The sequence below is a fragment of the Rutidosis leptorrhynchoides genome, chromosome 6, assembly GCF_046630445.1.
Source record: "Rutidosis leptorrhynchoides isolate AG116_Rl617_1_P2 chromosome 6, CSIRO_AGI_Rlap_v1, whole genome shotgun sequence".
Taxonomy (NCBI): Eukaryota; Viridiplantae; Streptophyta; class Magnoliopsida; order Asterales; family Asteraceae; genus Rutidosis; species Rutidosis leptorrhynchoides.
In genome coordinates, this window is record NC_092338.1 from 435,067,722 (window position 1) to 435,078,875 (window position 11,154).

An 11,154-nucleotide genomic window follows, 5' to 3' on the forward strand; every position below is an offset into this window, starting at 1 on the left:
GAGAAACCAGGAACAAGGTAATGTAGGAGGGGGGAATGAGATGCAAGAAATGCATAGGTTTATAGCTTCTCAGGAATACGAAAATGCTAGACAGAGAGCATTTGAAGATTGGCAAGTTCATCAGAACCAGATCATAGCGCATTGCCAACATATAGGTAGAAACTATATTCCTACACCGAAACCCGTCTTCCCTCCTTGGTCGATAGAGATGCAGCCACCATATCCTACGTATGACCCTGCCGAAGCATTCTATAGCACTTATGGTTATGCGTGGAACCCCTATTGGTACCAATATCATCCTTAGTTTACTTATTTTTTATTTTTATTTTGTAATTTGTAATTATTGATATGTTTAATACTTTTGTTAATATTGTAATCATTTTTATAATTATCTAACTTTTATTCTTAGATTTTAATAATTTTTGAATGTGGGGTAATAAACCAAACTTCAAAAATATGTATATATGTTTGCAGTTTATCTTATGTACACAACAGGGTAAAACAACGCATTTTCAAAGACTGGCATTAAGTTCAGCAAAAGCAACTAATTTTGACGACAAGATGCAAAATATATGTGAAATAACAACAAGACGGAATGAACAAATGATGTGCACCATTTATCATTCAGCAAACAAACACCAATATATTTGGAAACTTTGGTAAAAATTTAATCATTTTCACACAAATCACCCTCAATAATTTAAATTGTTACTGATTTCTTGCAAATGAGGGCATTGCAAGATCTTAAGTGTGGGAAGGGGTTAAATTCTTTCGGATTTTAAAATTTTTTACTTTATACACTTGGTTACCATTAAAAATACTAGTAAAGCAGTAGTTGTATTAGAATCTAGTGCTCTCTGATAAAAAAGAACAGCCCTAGTCTTATATACTGACTACCCAATTCTAGTAAAATTTTTCAAAATTTTCAATTAAATGAATTCAAAATCATGTTTATACATATTTATGAACGATAAAACTAGGTTTTAACACCGAAATTATTGTTACCTCGGAAAGGACATAAATTGAGAAACAAATTAAAATGTTAAAATTCATTTAAAATGGAATAGATGGCGATAAAAAGAAAAATAAAAAGCCAAGTGTGGGAAAATTTACCAAATTATTTTAAACATATGTCACATATATCTGTAACAAATAACTGAAAATACTTTTGCTTTGGACTAAACTAAACTGTTTTACCCAATGAAAGAAAAGAAGAGATGGATCTACACGATGAATCAATTCCATCATTAAAAGGAAGTAAAGTCTTCCGAAAAAGAAACGCGCTTCTTGATTTAGGTCATGAAGTTGTCGTCCAGACCAGCTGTAGGTTGACGAAAAATCTAGAAAAGTCATCACTAAAATCAGCAGGAAATCCACGGACCTCAGCATTAAACAGGGTCGCCAAGTGGTCAGATTTATCCTAACCATGAGAAGGATTTATCTCGTACAATGGGGGGGCACCGTGCAAATTAGCTTGATAAGACTAATGAATCAGATCCCCAGAAAGGATAATCTCCTTAAAGATTAAAAATCAGCTTTTAAGACTGATATTACTCAATCCTAGAGATTGACCTTAAAGATTGAGAATTCAAACTCATGGAATTCAATGATATCTAAACTCGAGCTTAAACGAGAAAATATTTTGATCAAAATTATAAACCGATTTGTTTTCTGAAAACCCTATTTTCAATGCGTTCATTACCATTGAACGTAAAATCCTAGGAATTCACCTGGAATTCATTAGGTCACCTGAACTAAATCGGGTGTCAACCGTAAGAACGGTGGTTGCATAGCATGGTCAAAGACAGGACCTTGTGCCAGACCGAAAAATTATAAGGGTGAGCTTTACTATTGCTCCTACCAAGGATAGTAATTGCGTCCGACACGTTATAGACCATAATCAAAAGCATGTCACGGGACATTGCCTTAACAGTTGCTTGTTCAACGCTTTCCTTTACAACCGGACGGTAGTTTGCCGAAAGGTAATATACGGAACAAGTAAACTGGACGTGTTGCTTTCCAAATACAAGGTTAACAAGTGGGTGACACAAAACCGCAAGTTTTGAGCTAAAATTTTCAAATCTGAAACCCACCAAACCCACAAAAATATTTTGCAAACACCGGTAAAGGGTTATTCCGGAAAACTTATCTAGGGTAAAAACTAGATTTAATTTTCAAAAGATCAAATGTTTTCATAAAGATCCAATTTCCTTAATGGATCTAAATTTTTATAGTCATGTGGGACTGTAAACCATATCGTTACTACCATTGTTTATACCGCCATATAGAAATCACTGATGTACAAAGTGTGAAGAATAAAGAAGTGATTCTAGTATTTCAAGACGATATTGCTTGAGGACAAGCAACGCTCAAGTGTGGGAATATTTGATAATGCTAAAAACGAACATATATTTCATAGCATTATTCCTCAAGAAAGACAAGCTTTTAGTTGCAATTGTTCTATTTACAAGTGATATTCGTTTAAATAAATAAAAGGTGAAGACAAAAGACAGATTCGACGAATTGAAGACGCAAACGACCAAAAAGCTCAAAAGAACAAAAGACAATCAAAAAGGTTCCAATTATTGATAAGAAACGTCTCGAAATTACAGAAGTACAAGATTCAAAACGCAAAGTACAAGATATTAAATTGTACGCGAGGACGTTCGAAAATCCGGAACCGGGACTAGAGTCAACTCTTAATGCTCGACGCAACGGACTAAAAATTACAAGTTAACTATGTATATAAATATAATATAATATATAATTAATTATATTAATTATATATATATTATATATATATATATTAAAAACCGTCGGCAGCAAGAAACTCCAAGGGTGTGAGCTGTAAATATATCTCCGCGACTCGCGGAGTTTTAAGGGCATTTTGCCGCGAGTCGCGGAGCCCCAATTTTCAACTCTGGCTATAAAGCCAACCGAATTCTGATCAAATTTCATATCTTTTTTCTTCTCATTCATACGAGTAATATATATATATAATTTATATTTTAATTTTAATTTTAATTATAATTCTAATAATAAGGGTATGTTAGCGAATGTTGTAAGGGTATAAGTCGAAATTCTGTCCGTGTAACGCTACGCTATTTTTAATCATTGTAAGTTATGTTCAACCTTTTTATATTAATGTCTCGTAGCTAAGTTATTATTATGCTTATTTAAAACGAAGTAATCATGATGTTGGGCTAATTATTAAAATTGGGTAATTGGGCTTTGTACCATAATTGGGGTTTGGACAAAAGAACGACACTTGTGGAAATTAGACTATGGGCTATTAATGGGCTTTATATTTGTTTAACTAAATGAAAATTTGTTAATGTTAATATAAAGATTTACAATTGGGCGTCCCTATAAATTACCATATACACTCGATCGGACACGATGGGCGGGGTATTTATATGTACGAATAATCGTTCATTTAACCGGACACGGGAATGGATTAATAGCCACTAGAATAATTAAAACAGGGGTGAAATTACATTCAAGGGTAATTGGTGTAATTGTTAACAAAGTAGTAAAACCTTGGTTTACACGCAGTCGATAACCTGGTGTATTCATTAAACAAAGTATTAAAACCTTTTTACAATTCGAATCCCCAATTAGTTGGAATATTTAACTTCGGGTATAATAATAATTTGTCAAGGACACTTGCAATTTATATTTATGACTGATGGACTGTTATGGACAAAAACCAGACGGACATATTGAATAATCCAGGACAAAGGACAATTAACCCATGGGCATAAAACTAAAATCAACACGTCAAACATCATGATTACGGAAGTTTAAATAAGCATAATTCTTTTATTTCATATTTAATTTCCTTTATTTTATATTTAATTATCGCACTTTTATTTATTGTTATCGCACTTTTAATTATCGTACTTTTTAATTATCGCAAGTTTATTTTATCGCATTTTTATTCGCAATTTCATTATCGTTATTTACTTTACGCTTTAATTTAAGTCTTGTATTTATTTTATATTTTACATTAGGTTTTAACTGCGACTAAAGTCTTAAAATCGACAAACCGGTCATTAAACGGTAAAAACCCCCCTTTATAATAATAATATTACCTATATATATTTGTATTTTTATAAAAGTAAACTAATATAGCGTTGAGCTTTGTTTAAAGATTTCCCTGTGGAACGAACCGGACTTACTAAAAACTACACTACTGTACGATTAGGTACACTGCCTATAAGTGTTGTAGCAAGGTTTAAGTATTTCCATTCTATAAATAAATAAATATCTTGTGTAAAATTGTATCGTATTTAATAGTATTTCCTAGTAAAATATAAGCTATTTTATATAAACCTCGTTCGACATCAAGTATTTTTGATTTTGGGTTGATTGATTAAAGATATTTATACCTTAAGAATAAACGTTAAATTTCGCAGTGATGTAATAAATTTTTGAACGATATCAATAATTTCGGTCGCCAAACCTAATTTTATTTAATACCAATTTCATACTTTTTAGCGAACAAATTATCGTTTATTATCAAAAGGTTAAAAATAAAAATAAAAAAATAAAAACTGTACAGACATACCTGTGAAATAGATTTCTTAGTTATATGATCTATTATATTCATAAGATAGTCGGTTTAATTGGTTTTCCATGGCTGCATAGGCGTAACCTCGAGCATTCATTGTCTTTTCTTCTAAACATATGAACGGTCCGTCTCTGCATAAAGTAACAAATTCGGTATTTGAATAGGTTTGATTATTTGAACATTTACCTCCATGTGACCATTTCCCGCATTTGTGACATCGTTCTAGGTGTCGTGCTCTTCTTTTCGCTGCGGATTTTGATTTTCCTTTACCAGAATTGGGTAGTCAGTATATAAGACTAGGGCTGTTCTTTTTTATCAGAGAGCACTAGATTCTAATACAACTACTGCTTTACTAGTATTTTTAATGGTAACCAAGTGTATAAAGTAAAAAATTTTAAAATCCGAAAGAATTTAACCCCTTCCCACACTTAAGATCTTGCAATGCCCTCATTTGCAAGAAATCAGTAACAATTTAAATTATTGAGGGTGATTTGTGTGAAAATGATTAAATTTTTACCAAAGTTTCCAAATATATTGGTGTTTGTTTGCTGAATGATAAATGGTGCACATCATTTGTTCATTCCGTCTTGTTGTTATTTCACATGTATTTTGCATCTTGTCGTCAAAATTAGTTGCTTTTGCTGAACTTAATGCCAGTCTTTGAAAATGCGTTGTTTTACCCTGTTGTGTACATAAGATAAACTGCAAACATATATACATATTTTTGAAGTTTGGTATATTACCCCACATTCAAAAATTATTAAAGTCTAAGAATAAAAGTTAGATAATTATAAAAATGATTACAATATTAACAAAAATATTAAATGTATCAATAATTACAAATTACAAAATAAAAAAATAATAATAAGTAAACTAAGGATGATATTGGTACCAATAGGGGTTCCAGGCATACCCATACGTGCTATAGAATGCTTCGGCAGGATCATACGTAGGATATGGTGGCTGCATCTCTATCGACCAAGGAGGGAAGACGGGTTTCGGTGTAGGAATATAGTTTCTACCTATATGTTGGCAATGCGCTATGATCTGGTTCTGATGAACTTGCCAATCTTCAAATGCTCTCTGTCTAGCATTTTCGTATTCCTGAGAAGCTATAAACCTATGCATTTCTTGCATCTCATTCCCCCCTCCTACATTACCTTGTTCCTGGTTTCTCTCTACCTGTGGATGTCTACCATTGTATCGTACTGCGGCGTTATTTCGCCGCTTCAAAACTTTTGCACCATGGTATACATTTAAACCTATAGTGTCGCGGGGTTCCGGCTCTTCTACTAATAATCCCCCCCGACTTATATCCACACCGAGATATTCACCAATCAAAGTAATAAAAATACCACCTCCTATTATGCTATGTGGACGCATCCCCCGAACCATAGCTGATAAATAATAACCCACACAATATGGTATACTTACAGCGCTGTGTGGGTCTCGAATACACATATGGTAAAACAAATCTTGTTCATTTACCTTTTCTTTGTTTTTACCCCTTTGTGTAATCGAATTAGCTAAAAACCTATGTATCACTCTTAATTCGGCTCTATCTATATCCAAATAAGAGTAGTTTCCCCCTTTAAAACGGTGATGGCTTGTCATTTGACTCCACACACCGTGTGTATCAAAATTCTCATCTATCTTTCTACCGTTTAGTATCAATCCTCTACAATCGGCAGACGCTAATTCCTCAGGCGTATATATACGTAAAGCCTGAGCCATGTCCAGTAAAGACATGTGGCGCATCGAACCGCCTAACAAAAATCTAATAAAAGAACGATCGGTTAAACTAGCTACCCGATCATTCAACTCTATACTACATAACAACTCTTCACACCATACTTTATATACAGGTCTGCGTATGGTGAATAAACATATCCAGTCATTAAAAGAAGAATTACCATACCTCTGTACAAGTAATTCCCTAATTGGCCCGGCCAATTCTACAGCTTCTAAGGGTCCCCATTCTATGACCCTTGGTACCTCAACAACCTTGGAATGAAGAGTATGCAAACCCCGTTGATATTTTGGATAATCTATCCAAAGTCTGTCAAATCGCAGGTTCGGGTGCAACTGTTCCAAGTGCATATCTGAAAAGGTCATGACTGGATGAGGTACATCCTGCTTGTAGTAGTTATCTACCTCCTGTTGTTCCAAGTTCTCAGCAGGAGCATGGCGGGCTTGGGATGAAGATTCACCCCTTTCATTCTGCAAAACACATCAAACACAAATTTTGTGCATCCAAATATGCATTAGTGTCAGCAAAATCATCAATCAAAATAATTACAATGACATTATCAATTTATATCAAACTTAAGCTTATTTTCACATTTTTATCAAATCTACACTTTTTCAAATAAGCATATACGAAAATTTTCGCCAAGTTCATAAGCATTCAACTCAAATAACATGTCAAAATAATCATTACTAGCAAATAAACAAGTCTCAAATGGCATTATCTTTCAAAAATCAAGTTCATGAATTTTGGACTTGAAAAAGTCCACTTTAATTCTCAAAATCATGTTTAGGCTCAAAGTTTGGATCATTTAACTACCTAGACATGTTACACTACTCAATTGAGCAACAATTCATGACAAAAATCGGCCATAACCTGTTTATATCAAAAAGCCCCAAATTGCTCAAGAACACAAACCCTAGATTATTCAAAATTTGAAGTTTAAGGCTTCTAATCATGTTAAACAGCATCAATCTAGGTTATACAAGCATAATACATAAACAATTTAAGTCTAATTACACTAAAAAGCATCAAAATCAAATTGGGGAAAAATAGCTCAAGAACACTAAAATTCGAATTAAATGGTGTTTAGGTGTAGAAATTTACCGTTTTTCTTGAGTAGTTCTTAGATATCATCCTTCTCAACATGATTTTAGCAAAAAATTTGGTGATTAACGGTTAAAAATTGAGATTTTTGGGGGTGATTTTCGGGTTTTTTCGCAGTTATTTTCGAGCTGTATGTTTCTGTTTTGTGTGTGGGGGAGTGACTGATCGTTCAGCTATTTTATTTTTTTTTTCTGGGTTTTGGTCCCTCCGCGACTCGCGGAGGTTTTGCACTGCAAACTCCGCGAGTCGCGGAGTTTACCCTTTTTTTTTTTTTTTTTTTTTTTTTTTTTTTTTTGAACATAAATAAAAGGTTTTAAAATAAAACTTATATTTTTATAAACTAAAATAAGAATAAAGAAACTTATAAAACTTAAATATTTACAAAATCTTAAAAATACATATATTTATGTTTTTCTTTTTATATTTTTGAATAATTAAAACGTATTTTTACAAAAGCGAATTTTTAATAAAAGTAACTAAAAATCTTTTTTTTTTTTTTTTTATATTAGCGTTGCGCTTCCGGCTTTTAAGATAGTCCCCGGCAGCGGCGCCAAAAATACTTGATGTCGAACGAGGTTTATATAAAATAGCTTATATTTTACTAGGAAATACTATTAAATACGATACAATTTTACACAAGATATTTATTTATTTATAGAATGGATATACTTAAACCTTGCTACAACACTTATAGGCAGTGTACCTAATCGTACAGTAGTGTAGTTTTTAGTAAGTCCGGTTCGTTCCACAGGGAAATCTTTAAACAAAGCTCAACGCTATATTAGTTTACTTTTATAAAAATACAAATATATATAGGTAATATTATTATTATAAAGGGGGGTTTTTACCGTTTAATGACCGGTTTGTCGATTTTAAGACTTTAGTCGCAGTTAAAACCTAATGTAAAATATAAAATAAATACAAGACTTAAATTAAAGCGTAAAGTAAATAACGATAATGAAATTGCGAATAAAAATGCGATAAAATAAACTTGCGATAATTAAAAAGTACGATAATTAAAAGTGCGATAACAATAAATAAAAGTGCGATAATTAAATATAAAATAAAGGAAATTAAATATGAAATAAAAGAATTATGCTTATTTAAACTTCCGTAATCATGATGTTTGACGTGTTGATTTTAGTTTTATGCCCATGGGTTAATTGTCCTTTGTCCTGGATTATTCAATATGTCCGTCTGGTTTTTGTCCATAACAGTCCATCAGTCATAAATATAAATTGCAAGTGTCCTTGACAAATTATTATTATACCCGAAGTTAAATATTCCAACTAATTGGGGATTCGAATTGTAACAAGGTTTTAATACTTTGTTTAATGAATACACCAGGTTATCGACTGCGTGTAAACCAAGGTTTTACTACTTTGTTAACAATTACACCAATTACCCTTGAATGTAATTTCACCCCTGTTTTAATTATTCTAGTGGCTATTAATCCATTCCCGTGTCCGGTTAAATGAACGATTATTCGTACATATAAATACCCCGCCCATCGTGTCCGATCGAGTGTATATGGTAATTTATAGGGACGCCCAATTGTAAATCTTTATATTAACATTAACAAATTTTCATTTAGTTAAACAAATATAAAGCCCATTAATAGCCCATAGTCTAATTTCCACAAGTGTCGTTCTTTTGTCCAAACCCCAATTATGGTACAAAGCCCAATTACCAAATTTTAATAATTAGCCCAACATCATGATTACTTCGTTTTAAATAAGCATAATAATAACTTAGCTACGAGACATTAATATAAAAAGGTTGAACATAACTTACAATGATTAAAAATAGCGTAGCGTTACACGGACAGAATTTCGACTTATACCCTTACAACATTCGCTAACATACCCTTATTATTAGAATTATAATTAAAATTAAAATTAAAATATAAATTATATATATATATTACTCGTATGAATGAGAAGAAAAAAGATATGAAATTTGATCAGAATTCGGTTGGCTTTATAGCCAGAGTTGAAAATTGGGGCTCCGCGACTCGCGGCAAAATGCCCTTAAAACTCCGTGAGTCGCGGAGATATATTTACAGCTCACACCCTTGGAGTTTCTTGCTGCCGACGGTTTTTAATATATATATATATAATATATATATAATTAATATAATTAATTATATATTATATTATATTTATATACATAGTTAACTTGTAATTTTTAGTCCGTTGCGTCGAGCATTAAGAGTTGACTCTAGTCCCGGTTCCGGATTTTCGAACGTCCTCGCGTACAATTTAATATCTTGTACTTTGCGTTTTGAATCTTGTACTTCTGTAATTTCGAGACGTTTCTTATCAATAATTGGAACCTTTTTGATTGTCTTTTGTTCTTTTGAGCTTTTTGGTCATTTGCGTCTTCAATTCGTCGAATCTGTCTTTTGTCTTCACCTTTTATTTATTTAAACAAATATCACTTGTAAATAGAACAATTGCAACTAAAAGCTTGTCTTTCTTGAGGAATAATGCTATGAAATATATGTTCGTTTTTAGCATTATCAAATATTCCCACACTTGAGCGTTGCTTGTCCTCAAGCAATATTGTCTTGAAATACTAGAATCACTTCTTTATTCTTCACACTTTGTACATCAGTGATTTCTATATGGCGGTATAAACAATGGTAGTAACGATATGGTTTACAGTCCCACATGACTATAAAAATTTAGATCCATTAAGGAAATTGGATCTTTATGAAAACATTTGATCTTTTGAAAATTAAATCTAGTTTTTACCCTAGATAAGTTTTCCGGGATAACCCTTTACCGGTGTTTGCAAAATATTTGTGGGTTTGGTGGGTTTCAGATTTGAAAATTTTAGCTCAAAACTTGCGGTTTTGTGTCACCCACTTGCTAACCTTGTATTTGGAAAGCAACACGTCCAGTTTACTTGTTCCGTATATTACCTTTCGGCAAACTACCGTCCGGTTGTAAAGGAAAGCGTTGAACAAGCAACTGTTAAGGCAATGTCCCATGACATGCTTTTGATTATGGTCTATAACGTGTCGGACGCAATTACTATCCTTGGTAGGAGCAATAGTAAAGCTCACCCTTATAATTTGTCGGTCTGGCACAAGGTCCTGTCTTTGACCATGCTATGCAACCACCGTTCTTACGGTTGACACCCGATTTAGTTCAGGTGACCTAATGAATTCCAGGTGAATTCCTAGGATTTTACGTTCAATGGTAATGAACGCATTGAAAATAGGGTTTTCAGAAAACAAATCGGTTTATAATTTTGATCAAAATATTTTCTCGTTTAAGCTCGAGTTTAGATATCATCGAATTCCATGAGTTTGTAATTCTCAATCTTTAAGGTCAATCTCTAGGATTGAGTAATATCAGTCTTAAAAGCTGATTTTTAATCTTTAAGGAGATTATCCTTTCTGGGGATCTGATTCATTAGTCTTATCCAGCTAATTTGCATGGTGCCCCCCCATTGTACGAGATAAATCCTTCTCATGGTTAGGATAAATCTGACCACTTGGCGACCCTGTTTAATGCTGAGGTCCGTGGATTTCCTGCTGATTTTAGTGATGACTTTTCTAGATTTTTCGTCAACCTACAGCTGGTCTGGACGACAACTTCATGACCTAAATCAAGAAGCGCGTGTCTTTTTCGGAAGACTTTACTTCCTTTTAATGATGGAATTGATTCATCGTGTAGATCCATCTCTTCTTTTCTTTCATTGGGTAAAACAGTTTAGT